At 45.0% G+C, this 12,987-nt stretch overlaps 2 protein-coding genes across 4 annotated transcripts in view; both read right to left on the bottom strand.

Annotated features, from left to right (window-relative positions):
* The window catches only part of TIAM2 (TIAM Rac1 associated GEF 2), a 268,448-nt gene extending 258,891 nt beyond the window's left edge, over positions 1-9,557 (bottom strand). The window contains exon 1 of one of the 2 annotated variants that reach the window (XM_064598246.1): positions 9,478-9,557. The gene's annotated coding sequence lies outside the window, so the exon portion shown is untranslated. The remainder of the gene's footprint in view (positions 1-9,477) is intronic. The other variant, XM_064598239.1, reaches the window with a different exon arrangement.
* Positions 9,478-12,987, bottom strand: part of SCAF8 (SR-related CTD associated factor 8) — a 185,262-nt gene continuing 181,752 nt past the window's right edge. For both annotated transcript variants that reach the window (XM_045865787.3, XM_054505611.2), the window contains one exon: positions 9,478-9,566. The gene's annotated coding sequence lies outside the window, so the exon portion shown is untranslated. The remainder of the gene's footprint in view (positions 9,567-12,987) is intronic.

Genomic DNA, 12,987 nt, shown 5'->3' with positions numbered 1-12,987 from the left:
AAACCATTTGTTTTTCTTAACTATTTGACACTTCGTGAAAGTCGAGTTCACCTCCCAAGACCAAGCTAGATGCTGTGCTCATGACATGATGGAGAGACCAAGAGACACCACCAAGACAGCAGAAGATCCTTGACGAAAGCAGCCAAGCCTGTCTGGTTCTGCTCACAACTGCGTCCCCAGCACCCCACATTTGTGGCACACGTAGTAGGTGCATGAAAAAATAGGTGTTTATAGATTAATCCAATACAAAGGAATATAAAACAGTATGAACACTTGGATAACGCCTCTGTGTATATAAATACCAAATACTTGCAATTATAAAATTGATTCATCCTTTCTTAGAAAAATAATTGATATGTTTGAGAAGGAATGAACTGTAAGTCTGGGAGGAAATGGAAGGCCAGAAATCCCAGTGCTGGGGGGAAATGTGACCTTTCTTTCTGGGATCTGGCTATGTTTCTGATTCCCTAAACTTTCCATTACTCTAAGCCACACGTTTCTGCAAGGCTCAGTGTATTGTAATTAAACCCCAGTGATGAACACAGACTTGCCAAACTTCGTGCTGGTTTGTCGCACCGGGCTTCAAAGCAGGGTCTAGAGAAAACAGTGAGGAGGGGCTCCCACTCGCCCACTCGGTAGGAGTTTGCATGACCCTCCCACAAAACAGAATCACAGAATCATGGGGTTAAGAATTACCCTCAGCGTGTATGATGGTGCTGAACAATGATCCTTCCCCTGCCCTCCAGGATCAGCATTCTGTTCTTCATTTGCCTGTTTCGTGTTCACAAACGAAAGGTCTGTCTGTGTGACTCAGGCTACGAAAATGCTTCGCTTGGCAGCCAATGTGGGTATTCCCCACTCAGGTCTCGCACAAGTCCAGGAGAAATAAGAAGGCCAGCACAGCCACCCTCCCCCGGTGCCATCCGTAATGGTCCCATTGGCCTGTGCCAACAGCCACAGTGGAAGGTGGAGGCTAGAAGGGAAAGTGTGTCCTGAGCTAAACTCTTCTCAGAGAGGCAGCATTTTAAAAGCCAGTGGGCTTGTCTGCAAGACAGTATCTCTTTTTTTCTTTCCTTCCCTTCCCTTCCCTTCCCTTCCCCTTTCCCTTTTCTTTCTATCTTTCTTTCTTTCTTTCTTTCTTTCTTTCTTTCTTTCTTTCTTTCTTTCTTTCTTTCTTTCTTTCTCTTTCTTTCTTTCTTTCTTTCTTTCTTTCTTTCTTTCTTTCTTTCTTTCTTTCTTTCTTTCTTTCTTTCCTTTTTCTCTTTTCCTTCCTTCCTCCCTTTCTCTTACTCTCTCCCTGTTTCTCTGTCTCCTCCCCCCTCTCCCACCTTTCCTTCCTTCCTTTCTTCCTTCTTTTCATTCTTTTTCCTTTCTTTTCTTTTTCCCTTGATCCCTCCTTCTGCCAGCCCTCCTTCTTTCTTTCCTTTCTTTCTCTTTGGGTCTCTTGTGAAAATAAAAGGATCAAAAGTCTCAAAGAAATATTCAACCGGCAAAAAAAAAAAAAAAAAAAAAAAAATATATATATATATATATATATATATATATATATTCAACTGGCAGAGATTTCTGTGAATAGCGTTGGCCTTACCCCAAATCTGTCACTCTTAGCAACTCAGCCCTTTGCTGTCAATGTGAGAGATACAGGTGGCTACTATGAAAAAGGACGGAGAAACAAAGAGAAAAGTCCATAACTAACCCTCACAGGAGAGCTGCACGTACACTCTAATCTGCAAAACATCCCCCGCTGGGAGCCTGCGGGGTCCATGCATGTCCCGCTCGCGACCCCCCAGTCCCGGGTAGCATCCTTGGCCGCTGCACAGCACCCAAAGGCGTTGGCAAGATAATCTTGGTTCATGACATTGAACCATATTACATCTGAAACATACTCCGCAACATGATTTTTGGACTCTGAACACAATTATGACAGTCACCAACTCTGCCGAGTTTGCCAGGTAAATAAGGAAAAAATAGGTAGTTTAAATATTAAACACTCCAGGCTTTGGGACAATCACCTCCTAAAACTAAGTTTCCGTTTGCACACGTTCATTTGACAACGAAGGGTAGGTTTCAGCGAACGGGTCTCCAGGGCCATCCATCCCAGGACTGACAGTCCCTGGGGACACACCGGAAACTGGATGGCTGCAGCGCAGCCTGAGGGCCATAAAGTTCAAGTCCCAGAGGTAAATGGAGATCTGCATGTTAGTCCAGGTCAGCATTTGCTGATGAGTTTTAAAGGGGAATTCAAGAAGATCTGGAGACAGCTCCAGGCTCACATTTCAATGTTTCCAAGTCATTTTGCTCCTGAGTGGCCAGCACCTCAAATCATCCTCAGCGTCCCAGCGCTGCCATCTGCGAACAGGTGCGCTGCGTTATGGCAAGTAAACGCCGAGGGCTCAGCCCAGAAAATTGTCATCTGAATGATTTACGTGCACGTCTTGAGCCCCATCAGGCACTAAAGAGATGGATGCTTCGCTACTAAATCTCACATTTGTCAACATTAATTTAAGGCACTCCGAGTTGGCAGTCAAGAGCATACTTTTCAAATAAGCAGCCAACTTTTCTTCCATTAAATCTTTAGGAGAATATATTACCAACTTCTGGGAAATACCATTTGCAAGAAGCTGAGCTGGAGTAGGTTGAGGAATTGGCCATGGAAAGCTTCAGACCATGGGTCCACGTGTGATCAGCAATCAGATGGTGCCATTGCCTACAAGGCTTCCACAGTTGTCTCTGCCCAACCACAACCCCTGGGACGGCTCAGGCTGCCCTGTGAGCTCCCTCTTGGAGCTCATGATCCAGCTGAAAAATAAGATGGTGCCCATGAGGGGCGCCTGGGTGGCTCAGTCGGTTAAGCGGCTGCCTTCGGCTCGGGTCATGATCCCGGAATCCTGGGATCGAGACCCGCGTCGGGCTCCCTGCTCAGTGGAGAGTCTGCTTCTCCCTCTCCCTCTGCCTGCCTCTCTGCCTACTTGTGCTCTCTATCTATCTCTCTGTCAAATAAATAAATAAAATCTTTAAAAAAAAAAAAAAAAAGATGGTGCCCATGAGAGTATGAGCAACACTGCTGAGCAGCAGGTGACCATGTACCAAAAGATGGGACAGAACTTTGAGGAGGGAGGGAGAGCATGTTGGAGGGACAGGCAAGGTGGTGCTGAGGCAAGCTAGAGGCCCAGGACCAGCAGAGGAGGAGGAAGGGGCCCAAGTGGGTCATCAGGAAGGACAAGGGATTGAAGCAGAGGTCATGGTGGGACACAGAGTACCCTGAAGGTCAAGCTGGCAATGGACTGTCCTCTGGGCTCCCCAGAGCACCAAAGTTTTCTGAAGAAGGGAGAAAAAGAAACCAAAGTTTTATAAAGATCGATACAGAGGCTGTGCAGTATCGGAAGGCAAAGCAGAAGCCTGGCAGTGGACAGAGCCATTAGGACATTGTCGTCATCCCCTAGATCCATGGGTTCAAGTGACAGGTGTGTACTCCCACGTGTGCTCAAGGTGATCCACTAAGATAACGGGAAGAAAATATCGGAATTCTTACTTGCATTTACTTTTAAAATTCCCATATTTTTTAGGGGTGCCTGGGTGGCTCAGTTGGTTAAGCGACTGCCTGCGGCTCAGGTCATGATCCTGGAGTCCCGGGATCGAGTCCCGCATCGGGCTCCCTGCTCGGCGGGGAGTCTGCTTCTCCCTCTGACCCTCCTCCCTGTGATGCTGCCTCTCATTCTCTCTCTCTCAAATAAATAAATAAATAAAATAAAAATAAATAAAATAAAATTCCCATATTTTTTAGCGTATATTTTACGTATCTTAAATAGTTTAATAGAAACTGCGTATGTTACCAAGTGACACATGTCCCTGCCAAATTCATGTGCTGAAGCTCCAACCTCGAATGTGACCGTATTCGAAGACAGGAAGTAATAAAGGCTAAACAGGCTCGTAAGGGTGGAGTCTTATTTTGATAGGACTGGTGTCCTAATAAAAAGAGGAAGAGACACTAGATCTCCTTCTCCTCTCTCCCTCTGCACCCCCAGGCTCCCCTCCTGTGCACGCACAGAGAAGAGCCCATGTGAGGACACAGTGAGAAGGTAAGTGTCTATAAGCCAGGAGGAGGGCTGTCACCAGAAACCAACCCTGATGACACTTTGATCTTAGACTTCTGGCCTCTAGGATTGTGGAAAAAAAAAAAAAAAAAGCCTGTTCTTTAAGCCACCCCGTCTATGGCAGACAATCAGCAGATTAATACAATCGATAACACATAAACGATCTAAATCTGGAAGACAATTATATCTCAATTAAAAAAAAAAAACTTAAAATTTGAGGTCCGTATATGAACATATTTTTGCTAATATGCATGATCAAAAGAGTCTGGGGGGAAATGCTCTAGGTGCTAGGGGCGCAAGTTGAGATGGCAGTGAGTGTTAAGAGCTATTTCAGAGGGAAGATAGAAACTCATGAGCCACTGGATGTAGGAAATGAAAGAAAAAGAAGTATGAATATAAGCTCTCAGTTTTTCAGTCTAGGAGACAGGGAGAGCCATCTGTATCCCTGTCACAGAAGGGATGGCAAGACTTGATCCCACAGGAGCGTCAGAGAAGCTAAAGGACCACAGGAGCTGGTGGAATTCCTGGTGGAATGCCCTCAGAATGAGAAAGAGAAACCACCAGAAGGGTGAAAGGAAAATGGGAATTTCAGGGCCACAGAGTTCAAAGGAAGAGAGACTTTCAAGGAGGAGGATAGTTTGGGCAACAGCATCAGGAAGGTCAAGTGGGATGACCTGAGAAATACCTTTTGGAACTGCAAGAGGTCACTGAAGACTTTTTGAAAGTGCATTCATTGCTGGGGAGAGAGTGGGCATTGGACGGTAGGGGGTTAAGAAGGGATAAGTGGAGAGGAAATTAAGGCAGCAGGTAGTGTTTGGATTTCAACCATGAAAATGTCAGTATCAGAGTCAGAACTGTGTGGGGTGGGAGGTTGTAATGTGTGAGCCTTCCCCTTTATCTTGGACCCCAGAGGAATTCCCCATGACTAGTGAAACAGTGATAATGGGCTGGGCAGGTGGGACGGGGGTCAGGGTGGCAAGGTGACGATAAAGTGTTCCATCCTGTTCCAGAACCTTCCAGACAGCTCTAGGTTTGTGTATGAGTTTGTGTGATAGAATATAAGGCAGCTCCAATTCTGTAAAGCCAGAAGGGATACACAAGTCTCAAATCTACACACTGATTAGAAATCTGGAAATTTCTCCCAAACTTCACATCTTCCTTGAAAGTTTAATGTCAGAGGAAGATCTGACATAAATGGTGGGACTAAACGGTGGGAAGAGGTTGGAGTTCATTTGGGCATCATATCAGGGTCTCATCCACCAGCACTTGGACACCCAGTATTTCAATAGATACCCATTTCAGTATTCTGGGTTTGCCTGGGTGGAAAAGTATTTACCACCTATTGCACGAGTGTGCAAATGAATTCAAAGTCACACATGAGAACTAAATGATATTTATAAAATTCTTTGAGATCCACAGATGAGATGCACCATTTAAGAACAGAGTAAGTATTATCAGCTAATGACAGAGCACCCTGCATAAATCAGATTCTCCCAGAAAATAAACCACGTCCTGGGAATAAATTCAGTAATTCTGGAATCCACATTAAACATTTTAGATGAAAAGCAATAATAACGGATAATACTTCAGTAGCCAATCTTTCCGCCCCTAGAATTATCTCCCTCATTCACATCCTTGGACATTTGTGGACCTCATACAGAACATCGACATCTGTCTGGTAGAATCATTGATTCCCAGGGCTGGAGGGGTCTCTTTGCTCATTTAATCCCCTCAGCGATCCCCATTTGCACGTTCTTCCGTCTAAAGATAGTTTAGAAGTCCTTTTAACCATCCTTTGTATCTTTGTAAGCCAAGGCTCATTTAAGGCTTCTGCTGCCCTAAATCTCTTGTCATGTTCATCCCTGCTTAGTCACTCTTCTCTTTCTGTGTTTTTGCACATCCTTCTAAAATCGAATCCCACTGGCGGGGCCCCAGACTTTTTGCAATAATGGTTTTTGTGCACAGTGATTTTGCCTGAATTTGACAAATAAAACCTGACATGACCATAGGGTCATGCAGCTCATATATATCCTCAGAGAGTGGTTCAACTGGTCACTCTGTGTTAGGTGATGAGGTCCTCTTTAGATCCCTGAACTCTGATGTTACAATATCAGTCCCTGGCTTAGCATTCCTGAACTATTAGTTTCAGAGCACAACTGGTTAGAACAAACTAACGATGGGGCTCAGGGCTGGCTCCCTGTCCTGGGCTTAGCTCTCTCTTGCCCAGATGGTCCGATGAACTTGCCAGTGCCTTCCTTTGGTTATAAGAGGGAGGGGCAGAGTGTGGGTGGTTCAGAGTAATCACTGGAAAAACAGATCACAGTAGCATCTACATGAGGGATACCTCAGGCTGGAGCTGTACCAGGGAGAGAAGACAGTGACAGAAGGAAAGACAGGAGCCATGAGAATGAAGGTCTCATAAGAGAAATTCAGAGATTACTCAAGTTGTGCCTCTAGATGGTCCCTTTCCATACTTGGACTCTCCATGCAGACACCTGGTGCATGTTTGAAGAGAACCTTTTATAAACCCTGAAGTATTTGTGTACATGCTCAGGGGCGGATGGCTGCAGGCAAAGTGTGTCCACGTGTGCTTGTATGTGTGTGTGCATGCATCCATGTTTATAAGATTAGGGCTGCCCATAGGGTGGGGTGGGGTGGCACTTGTCTGTTTACTCTCCACTGGCTCAGATGTTCAGGTGAGGGGAAAAGAGCAGGTGGGGCTGGAATGGGGAATGGACCCAATGCAAACACGGGGATCTACCCCTACGTGAGCGCTCTTGAAATCTCTTTCAGAGTTCAAAGAGGTAACAAAAGGTATGTGTGCCCAGGGTGAGTTTGACACATGTGAAAATATATCCCCAATTGTTTATCTCCTAGAATTTTACGCTCAAATGAGGAGGCTGGTCCTAACAGCGTGGCAACAGAGAATGTCAAATGTTTAAGCTTCGGTCTCTCAGCAGGCATGGGAAAATGGTTTATCTTGGATCCAGGGGCAGCCATTAATGCAATGAGGAAGTAATAGAAGGAGGAGCCATCCAAAACAAAAGTTTCAAGGTCACAGAGAATTTTTCTTCTCATCCAAACACAACAGAATCTCATGAATGTCAGACCATGAGCATAGGCTGGAAAATTCCACAGAAATGGAATTCTCTTGATGTGCGATCTTCGTACCAGAGCTTCAGTTCACAGAGGTTCTCATCTCAGATTTATGTGTGAGGGTCACACAGGAAGCAGCTGAGGGGTGCTCTTAAAATTACAGCACTTCACAGAAAGAATGCAAAAATTGACTAGCAATCTCACCTTACCTGAAACCAGCCCCTTTGTATGCATCTGACAAAAAAAGCTAATCTCCAAGAAGACCATATTGATTTTAGCCCAGTATTTGAATTTGATATTCATATAAAAATTCAATAGCAATACGTGTTAAAAGAACTCATTCAAAAATAGAAATTCAGGCAAAGTGTAGCCCCCACAAAATAGTGACAAGGAAGCACACCCTTCTCAATCTACCTCAAAAATCAACCTTATATTTTCTCTATAGGGGTGGGAGGTGCTTTGGTCTGAATGTTTGTGTCCCCCCCCTCCAAATTCATATATTAAAATCCTAACCTCAAGGTATTAGGAGGGGAAGCCATTGGGAGGTGATTGGGTCATGAGGGTGGAGCCCTCCTGATTAGGATTAGTGCCCTTACAAAAGAGACCCGGGAGAGCTAGCTTGCGCCTTGTACCACGTGGGGAACACTGGGAAGGCAACACTGTGAGGAAACCGGCTCTCACCAAACACCAAATCTGGGGTGCCATGACCTGGGACTTCTCAGTCTCTAGAACTGTGAGAAATAAAAGTGTATTGTTCATAAGCCATTGAGTTTATGCATTTTTGTTATAGCAGCCCAAACAAACTAAGGCTTTAAAGGAACCTAAAATGGGCTTCAGAGACCTCTAAAAGGCCTATATGCTTAGAAGCATCTGGAATCAAAGCAGTGGTGATGCCTTCCTAGCCTGGCGATTCTACTATTTAATGAAGAGTAACTGAAGAAACCCCTAAGATTTCACGAAATATTATATTTCCATTCAGCTTCTTTCAGCTAAACATTCTAAAATTTCCAGAAAAGATCCATTACCTACAAATCACTGTTGCAATTTGCATGTACTAATCTTCAAGGGAAAACACACAGTTTCATTGAACTTAGTCTTTAGTGAGCACTAATAATAGGCAACACTTATATACCTCTTACCTCATACCCAGCACTGTCTCTAGTACTTCATACGCATTATTGCACTTGACACACGCAAACCCTGAAATGCAGGAAATTTTATGACTCCTGTTTTATAGGGGAAGGAAGGAAGATGGGAGGTGGAGTCTAACACAATCAGTAAGTGATAGAACTGGGATTAGAACCTGGGTAGTGAGGTTCCAGGGACTGGTCCCTTGACTGCCTCAAGATGAGGGAGTCCTTGACTAGAAGGCGCCCAGTCCAGCAGGAGGGAGAGAAAAGTAAAAGTGTAATATGGCCATGATGTGGTGATTGTAGGATGGAGGTGTGTGCAGGGGCCGTGGGCACATGGGGGAGGCTGCAGCCTGGTGCAGTGGGTCCCAGAAAGGCTGCCCAGAGGTGTAGTCACATGAGGGCGTCTTGCAAGGTGGGTAGGGGAAGAAGGGGCTGGAGATCATGCCAGAAAAAGAAGAGCAAGAGCAAGGACACAGAGGGACCCAACACATGATGGGTCCAAGGGTGAGGAAGGGATGTGAGAGATGAGGCTGAGGAGGGGGTGGGGATTGGGTCACAGAGCCCTTGAAAGCCAGGTTGGGAAGCTGAGTTTAATCTTGAGGGAGGTGGGGACCATTCAGGGCCATTCTCAGGGGAGGAACATGGTGGGACAAGCATCTTGTTTTACGGGGAAGGTAGAGCGGGCCATGGAAACTGATCAGAAGGTCAACGCAATGGGCGAGATGAGCCCTGGAGAAATGGGCTAGGAGAAGACGACAGTGACATCAGCTACTTTTACTCTCTACCCATGTGACAGCCCCTGAATTGTGTGGAAGCTGAATACATGTTCGTTTTGAAAACAACAAAGGTAAGGGAGTCTTTTTTGACATTTTGGGTGGGGAGAGCTTAGCTTTCAAGTTGAACCTCTTATTATCTGGTTTTCTTCCCCATCAGAATCAACATGGGAGGCAAAGCCCAGAGAGAGCACACGAGAAGCTTCTGATAACCTCTCCACACCAAGCATTTTACTTTTCCTAGACATCTGAAAAAACTGTGAATTTAACGCCAAAGCAGGTCATATGTTCCCAATCACCCCGCTAACTTCAGGACAGCCTGAGCATTAGGAACCTGGGTGTGCAGATACCAGCTGGTGGCAGATGGAATTCACTACTGACCTTCTTAAATTTAATCCAGACAGCCGAAGAGGAAAGACTTCATATTCTGCTAGACTTAGATGCTCCGTGATCCTCCGAGCCATTCTGTCCTGGAAGAAAACAAGTTGGTTCGTTAAATCACCCGCATGTGAATTATCAATTCACACCACGTGAAAGGAAACACATTTCATGGGCAAGATGAAGTACAATTCCAAAACAAATTGCTGTGACGATTCATGCAAAAGCTTGATTTCTGAGGGTTAATTGATACAGCTCACAGATAACCTGACTCGTTGGCTCTCAGGCCAGTAAAACATCCGTTAGACCTTCTATGTAACTACTGTTACATAGAAACAGCAAGAAACTGTTAGAGAAAAGGGTTTAGGCACCGTACTTAGTGCAGACTCTGCAACTGCGAGAGGTTTTCATTGGAATGTTATCTCCCCAGTGGTCAAGGCATTCCAGTGAGTATAAAATGAAGGGTTCAAAGTTCGTGTTTGGGATCACAGACGTTTGAGGACAGGTGAGATTCTCCTTTTCGTAGACAAAGAAATGATACCTGCAGAGGCTGCCCCACCACCAGTTACTGCTGGAATCAGAGGTTCACCGACCAGTGTTCTTTCTGCTACGACAGACTTAATTTAGGTGCCGTGCCTCTGAAGAGAGAGCCCTTGTGAAGACTTTCGAGTCACAAAACCCTCCCTAGGGGTTAAGTTTAAGTTTACATGTGAAGTTTAAACTTACTTTATAGTCTTTTATTTTTTTATTATTTTTTATTTTTTTAATAATTTTTTTTAAATGTTTTATTTATTTATTCATGAAAGTCAGAGAGAGAGAGAGAGGCAGAGGCAGAGGGAGAAGCAGGCTCCCCGCCTAGCAGGGAACCCGATGTGGGACTCGATCCCAGGACCCTGGGATCATGACCTGAGCTGAAGGCAGACGCTTAACCATCTGAGCCACCCAGGCGCCCCTATAGTCTTTTAAAATGTGGAAGTAATTTTCATTTTAGAAATTCTAATAAGCTCAAGTCTTTACTTTTCATGGAGAAATGAGTCCCAGGCCAGGGTAAGGACAAAAAGGACTCCCCCCGCCCCCCCCCCCCCCCCCCGTGACCTTCCCATATTTTCAGCCTGTTCCTGAAGGGCAATTTGTCCCTGGCTCCATGGCAACTCAGAAAATCCTAAAGTACTTGAGCTGGCTGAGGCCTTAGGCTAATGGAGTTCAAACCCACATTACACTTAAACACACACACACACACACATACAAACTGCAGTGCAATCAGACAGTGATTTAAAGGGAGAGCTAGTCTAGAAAACCCTAAAGAAACATATGTTAATTGAGCATCTGTTGGTGCTAGGCCCTGTGTTCTCTCCCCTAAATACATGATCTCACTCAGTTCTTAAAATTGCCAAGCAAGGTAGAGATGGGCATAAAGATTCAGGCTGAGGGCGCCTGGGTGGCTCAGTCGTTGAGTGTCTGCCTTCAGCTCAGGTCATGATCCCAGGGTCCTGGGATCAGGCTCCGCATCGGGCTCCCTGCTCGCCGGGAAGCCTGCTTCTCCCTCTCCCGCTCCCCCTGCTTGTGTTCCCTCTCTCGCTATCTCTCTCTCTGTTGAAAAATAAATAAAAAAAAAAATCTTAAAAAAAAAAAAAGATTCAGGCTGAGTTCTTCCCTTCAACAAATATTTATCCGAGCATCTGCTACATGCCAGGCACCAAAGTATACAAAGTATACAAAGGAGAAATAGACATACTTTGTTTTCTGCCTGCAGTGAGGTGGGGGGGGGGGGGCAGGGAGTCAGGTACATTCACTAGCACTGTTGTTCACACAGCAGCTTGTGACTTGTTAGATGATCATGAAATTAATTTAGTGGGTCTTGATCAGCATTAAAAATAAATGAATGAACAAATAAATAAAGTAGACCAGAACAGCACAGAATAAGAAATATCAGCATGCAGGAGGTAAAGGTAAGGAAACTCACATGGATTAATGTCTGTATATCTGTATCAATCGTGTATATGTCTGTGTGTACTGGTTTGCAATGTAAAATATATTTCCTTTTGTGGGTCATGGTGAAAAGAAGCTGAAAGCTCTCCAGTTATAGAACAAAGTGACAAGCGCTCTATTAGAAGTTCACACAAAATGGTAGAGCGAAGAGGAGTCAGTGAGTGTCTGCCTGTGGATCCATTAGCACCTGGCCCCAGAGGGAGCTGGGAACAATCTTGGTTTCTCACCAAAGAGAAATTCTCTTAAGGATGGGATGGCCAAACCTAATAATGCTCAGCGTTAGGACAAGCTCGACAAGGACTGGTATGAAGTTTCAGGGACTAGAGGTAGGGGTCTCTTTTCCTGCAACATTGGAAAGAAGGCGGGCACCTCTGAAGCCAAGAGAAGGCACAATGTTAGCTCTGTGTTTGCACAGTGAAGCCAGGCTCAAGAAGAGGGAATTAAACCTCAAGAAGATGGAACCCATATCTAGCCCTGATTGCTAGATGTGTGGGAGCTGTTGGAAGGTCCACCAGCACCAGCTAGGTCTGGAATGAATTCCCATCCTCCCACTGTCGAGAGAGGGCAGGGAAGAGCCTCTGGAGTCTGGAAGGCCGGGAGATGGGAAGTCAGAGGTGGGGCCCTTTAGGTGATCCGAATCTCAAGAGCAGCACCCCCTCTGGGATGGCAGGTTACTGCAATCTCCCTTATAAGGATAGAATCATTATTAAATTTTCTCTTCTTTTAATAAAACTACCTTCAGATATTCTAGATACCATGTTGATTGAGGATCGGTGGCAGTCCGCTAGACCACCATGCAGATACCTCCTCCAGTTTCCGAGGGAGGATTCGGGGCAAGAGAAATAAAGACCTTCCTATAGAATAAGATGAGTGGGGCGCCTGGGTGGCTCAGTCGTTAGGTGTCTGCTTTCGGTTCAGGTCATGGTCCCAGGGTCCTGGGATCGAGGCCCGCATTGGGCTCCCTGCTCAGCAGGAAGCTTGCTTCTCCCTCTCCCACTCCCCCTGCTTCTGTTCCCTCTCTCACTATGTCTCTCTATGTCAAATAAATAAATGAAATCTTAAAAAAAAAAAGATGAGTCACTCAGGTTGTAAGGCTCTCTGACATGGGAGTTAAGTGACTGCAACAAGAAGTAGCTCAGGGGGGAGTCAAGTTCATTATGTTATTTTGGTGACTTGGTTATTACATATTTATCATTTAACAAGCAATGACATGAAATGAGGTCAAGATTAATTATCATATGTGTTATTTAATCCACATTTCCCTTGTACAGACTTATGATAATAAAGTGGGTTTTTTGTTTTTTTTTTTAAGTAATCTCTCCACCCAGTGTAGGGCTCAAACTTACAACCCCAAGATCAAAGAGTCACATGCTCTACCTACTGAGCCAGCCAGGCGCCCCCAGACTTATGACAAGAACTAGGTACTACACAAAATAAACAGCCCCCAAAATATATAGAAAAATAACAACTCGATGTTTATGTTTTATGTTTCCTCACCTATCATGTGTGACAGAACCATACAAA

This window comes from Mirounga angustirostris, unplaced genomic scaffold, assembly GCF_029215605.1.
Source record: "Mirounga angustirostris isolate CCGP_5_RB_7025 unplaced genomic scaffold, mMirAng1.0.hap1 SCAF_8, whole genome shotgun sequence".
Taxonomy (NCBI): Eukaryota; Metazoa; Chordata; class Mammalia; order Carnivora; family Phocidae; genus Mirounga; species Mirounga angustirostris.
This window is presented reverse-complemented; position numbering and strand designations above follow the sequence as displayed.